Consider the following 5,645-nt stretch of genomic DNA (forward strand, 5'->3'; position numbering starts at 1 on the left):
TGTCTTGCTCATGGCAGTTAGACTTGACCTCTGGTACACAGTGTGGGCATGGGCAGATTTAGTGAGCTCCATTGGGTGGTACCTATCTGTTTCGATGTTTACAGCAATTCTTCCTGTCTTATCTAAAGCCAGGACAAGCCTGTGGCAGAACCCTGGATATAGGGCAAGATTCTGAGGGATACTTCCTGGGAATAATAACCTACGGTGCATTTGGAAAGTATTCAGACCCCATTTTTATGCTTTGTCATTAAGGTGTATTGTGTGTGGATTGATGAGTAAAAAAAAAAAAGAATCTAGTCAATTTTAGAATAAAGCTGTAATTTAACCATTTGGAAAAAGGGAAGGGGTCTGAATACTTTCCGAATGCACTGTATGTCCAATAAATCACTCAACCTTCTTATATTAAACCTAGGTTATGACCTGTGACACATCTAGGACTACTATAAGTAGCGCCTGTCAAAGACGTAAAGGACAGGTGGTGGCAGGGCTTGGGACCTTTTAACTGATTGCAACCATAAACTTTTTTTTCGGACTGGCCTGTCATAGGGGAAATGGGTTGGGTCAATGGGGTGGGTATGACACCTACTGTTTACCGTCTGCCCTGGCCTGTCTCTCCCTGTTTGGTACAGATATCCCCACCTCTCTCCCAAGCTTTTGCTCGCCTCCAGCACACACACACTGTTGGGGAGAGTGACTCTGAACTTACAATGGCTAGCCCCAAGTCGTTATATTTTTCTCTTGTGCTTTATGCTATTTGCCTCTTGACTCCTGCGTTCTTTGTTCCTACACTCGGGACTCTGACTCTATTGGTTACACGGACTCTTGGCCTCCCATCCTATTCTAACCACCTCTTGCTGGTTGATGAGATTGCTGTACAATATGATATTGTTGCCATTTAATGCACATTCAAATGTTATAAATCAACACTGCAGAGCTCCCCATGTCCTATGCCGTGCCCTGATTGTTTTACTGCTGATTATATCTGGAAATGTGCATGTAATGTACAATCTGGCCCATCAACTGTTGCTAGCCCCAGTTCTGTTTTGTGCTCTGACATTTGCGTCACTGATTTCTGCTCTTGTAAAAGCCTGGGTTTTCTGCACGTTAACAATAGAAGCGTATTACCTAAAATGGATCAATTGAAAGAGTGGGTTCACAGCTCCAATCTATATGTGTTGGTCATTACTGAGACGTGGTTAAGAAAGTGTTTTGAACACTGATAACATATCTGGTTATAATCTTTTTCGGCAAGACCGATCTTCCAAAGGTGGTGGAGTGGCAATCTTTACCAAGGAACACCTTCAATGCTCGGTTGTCTCCACCAAGTCTGTCCCAAAACAATTTGATTTGCTGGTTTTATGCATTAAACTTTCAAATAAGTCATTGTTGACTGTTGCTGGGTGTTATCGGCCACCATCAGCACCGGACTGTATCCTACAAACCCGAAGCTCTCTCCTGGCCCCTTACACCAAGTCTGAATTTGTCTTGCTAGGTGAGCTAAACTGGGACATGATTAAACCACCTGACCAAGTCCTAAAGCAATGAGTCTCCCTAAATCTTTCTCAGATTATTACCAATCCTACAAAATATGACTCCAAACACCTAGAAAATTTTACTCTCCTTGATGTTATCCGTACAAATAATCCTCATAGGTAACCGTCTGGTGTTTTCTGTGTTTGATCTAAGTGATCAGTGTTTTAGAACCTGTGTTCATAATGGCTGCTCAGTGAAACGACCTGTCTTGATTTGTCATATACGCTTGCTAAAAAATAAATGAGCAAGCCCTCCTTCATGACCTGGCCTCTATAAATTGGTATATAGTCATGGCCAAAAGTTTTGAGAATGACACAAATATTAATTTTCACAAAGTTTGCTGCCTCAGTTTGTATGATGGCAATTTGCATATACTCCAGAATGTTATGAAGAGTGATCAGATAAATTGCAATTAATTGCAAAGTCCCTCTTTGCCATGCAAATGAACTGAATCCCCCAAAAAACATTTCCACAGAATTTCAGCCCTGGCACAAAAGGACCAGCTGACATCATGTCAGTGATTCTCTCATTAACACGGGTGTGAGTGTTGACGAGGACAAGGCTGGAGATCACTCTGAAATGCTGATTGAGTTTGAATAACAGACTGGAAGCTTCAAAAGGAGGGTGGTGCTTGGAATCATTGTTCTTCCTCTGTCAACCATGGCTACCTGCAAGGAAACACATGCCGTCTTCATTGCTTATCACAAAAAGGGCATCACAGGCAAGGAAAAGCTTGTCCAGAGAAGACAAGGTGAGCGCTACCATCAGTCCTGTGTCATGCCAACAGTAAAGCATCCTGAGACAATTCATGTGTGGGGTTGCTTCTCAGTCAAGGGAGTGGGCTCACTTACAATGTTGCCTAAGAACACAGCCATGAATAAAGAATGGTACCAACAAATCCTCCGAGAGCAACTTCTCCCAACCATCCAGGAACAGTTTGGTGATGAACAATGCCTTTTTCAGCATGATGGAGCACCTTGCCATAAGGCAAAAGCGATAACTAAGTGGATCGGGGAACAAAACATTGATATTTTTGGTCCATGGCCAGGAAACACCCCAGACCTTAATCCTATTGAGAAATTGTGGTCAATCCTCAAGAGGCGAGTGGACAAACAAAAACCCAGTATTCTCTCGGGTATGCAATCTGGTTTCTGCTCAGGTTATGGATGTGTCACTGCAACCTTAAAGGTCCTCAATTGCTCATTGCTCTTGATTCCAAACAATGTTGTGTTGCTATTTTTATTGACTTGGCCAAAGCTTTTGATACGGTAGACCATTCCATTCTTGTGGGCCGTCTAAGGAGTATTGGTGTCTCTGGGGGGTCTTTGGCCTGGTTTGCTAACTACCTCAAAGAGTGCAGTGTATAAAGTAGGGCTGGGCGATATGGCAAATAAATTATCACAATATCTATATATTCTTTTCATTTGGTAACGATAATTATCACGATATTAATCCAATAATGTTTAAAAGGTGCATATCTGCTTCAAACTCAAGAATGCCTTAACAAACCGTGGTTAGGGCGTTGGGCCAGTAACCGAAAGTTTGCTAGATTGAATCCCCGAGCTGACAAGGTAAAACTCTGTCGTTCTACCCCTGGCCTGGACAAGGCAGTTAACCCACTGTTCCCCGATAGGCAGTCATTGTAAATAAGAAGTAAAACTGACTTGCCTAGTTAAATAAAGGTAACATTTTTTTTATTATTATGTGAGCTACACACAATTATACTTGAATGAAAATTGTTTGCCGCCAGGGAGCACGTACCTGGGGGTCAATTAACTTGATAAGCCTCTTGAAACCTTCCTTTTCGACTGTGCTAATTGGTCCTTAGCAATGCATAATAGCATTTGTGATTGTCTTTTTGATGTTTGCTTGTAGGGCATAAACGCTGTCAGTGTTGACTGCTTCGGGCAAACATCACTAGATTGGCTGGTGCTTGAGGGGCGTTAATCAATACTGTGGCGCAAACTCAAACTTCCTGCATGTTCCAAAGAGTGATTTTGCTTCAGATGTTGAAAAAGGTTTGTGGTATTACCAGACTTCGTAGCCAGCTGTCTACGGCACAATTTGCACCAAACATTGCTCTGCTCTTTGTCGGACTTCAAAAAGCCAAACCACTTCCAAATTACTGAAACAGTTTAACCCTTTTTATCAATAATTTCTTTGTTGGAAGCTGCTCCTTCTCCATAGCTATCACTGCCACTGTTTTCGCCTACATCACTCATTTTTCGTGGTTAATAGTGTCTACTCCATCACTTGAGTTGCTAAGTGGTTTTTAGTGGGCGTATACTTGTCCACGTGCATATTGTCACTTCTCCGCACGTTCCTGCTGCGTCACAGAGGTGAAATGGACTGCTGTACCTAACTATTCTATATCGACATTATCAAAAATGAATCTAAATGTTTTTATATCGTTATTGAGGGAAGTAATTACCTCTAATTATTGATTTAGCCCTAGTATAAAGTCAGAACATCTGTTATCTCAGCCACTGCCTGTCACTAAGGGAGTACCCCAAGGCTTGATCCTAGGCCCCACACACTTCTCAACAACATGGCTCAAGCAGTAGGAAGCTCTCTCATCCATTTATATGCAGATGATAGTCTTATAGTCAACTGAACCCTCCCCGGATTTAGTGTTAAACGCTCAAACACAAAGCTTTCTTAGTGTCCAATAAGCGTTCTCTGCCCTTTACCTTGTTCTGAACACCTCCAAAACAAAGATCATGTGGTTTGGTAAGAAGAATGCCCCTCTCCCCACCGGTGTGATTACTACCTATGAAGGTTTAGAGCTTGAGGTAGTCGCCTCATACAAGTACGTGGGAGTATGGCTAAATGGTACACTGTCCTTCTCTCAGCACATATCACAGCTGCAGGCTAAGGTTAAATCTATGTTTTGTCTATTGTAATCGCTCCTCTTTCACCCCAGCTGCCAAACTAACCCTGATTCAGATGACCATCCTACCCATGCTAGCCTATGGAGATGTAATTTATGGATTGGCAGGTAAGGGTGCTCTTGAGTGGCTAGATGTGCTTAACCGTTTGGCCATCAGACTTGCCACCAATGCTCCTTGTAGGACAGATCACTGCACTCTATACTACTCTGTAGTATACTGGTTGATGCTTATTTATAAAACCCTCTTAGATCTCAATCTGAGATACCTACTGCAGCCCTCATCCTCCACCTGTTCTGCCAGTCACATTCTGTTAAAGGTCCCAGAAGCACACACATCCCTGGGTCGATGTTCTTTTCAGTTCGCTGCAGCTAGTGACTGGAACGAGCTGTAGAAAACACTCATCTCTTCATTCGAAGACTCAATCAGGAAACACTTTTACTGACAGTTGTGGCTGCTTCGAGTGATGTATTGTCTCTACCTTCTTGCCCTTTGCACTGTTTTCTGTGCCCAATAATGTTTTTACCATGTTGTGCTGCTGCCATCATGTTGTGTTGCTACCATGCTATGTTGTCTTAGGTCTCTCTTTGTGTAGCGTTTTGGTCTCTCTCTTGTTTTGATGTGTATTTTGTCCTATATTTGTTTTTTAATCTCTAATCCCAGCCCCTGCCCCCGCAGGAGGCATTTTGCCTTTTGGTAGGCCGTCATTGTAAATAAGAATTTGTTATTTACTGACTTGCCTATTTAAATAAAGGTTAAATAAATAAATATAGATATATTTTAAGTGCCCTTGTACAGTAAACAAAGTCATTCTTAGAAATATTTAATTGGTTCAGTCAGCTAGGGGTTTCTAACAATGCTTTGATATAATGTATTACTGATTCTCATTTGAATAGGTACAGCCAGTGAAGAGAGAACCACTAAAGGCTGACATTAAAGTCGCTGTTTTGTGGTGCACTGTAACATAGTTGTCATGCTATACCCACCCCTTTCACACCCTTGTTGTTGTTTGTGTATCAGTGTAGGAATCTTCCACAAGACTGTAAAATACTTAATTGTACAGGAGCTACCCTTTATCTAAAGTCCTAAACCAACAACACTTTAAGGTGTGGAGAAGGTGTTCTGCAATGTCATGAGTCGCATAGAAACTTGTATTACTCTATTTGTAATTGAGGAAAATTCTGATTCTCATTTTTGAATAGTGAAAGTACAAAATGTTGTGTT

Source organism: Oncorhynchus nerka, linkage group LG20, assembly GCF_034236695.1.
Source record: "Oncorhynchus nerka isolate Pitt River linkage group LG20, Oner_Uvic_2.0, whole genome shotgun sequence".
NCBI classification, from domain to species: domain Eukaryota; kingdom Metazoa; phylum Chordata; class Actinopteri; order Salmoniformes; family Salmonidae; genus Oncorhynchus; species Oncorhynchus nerka.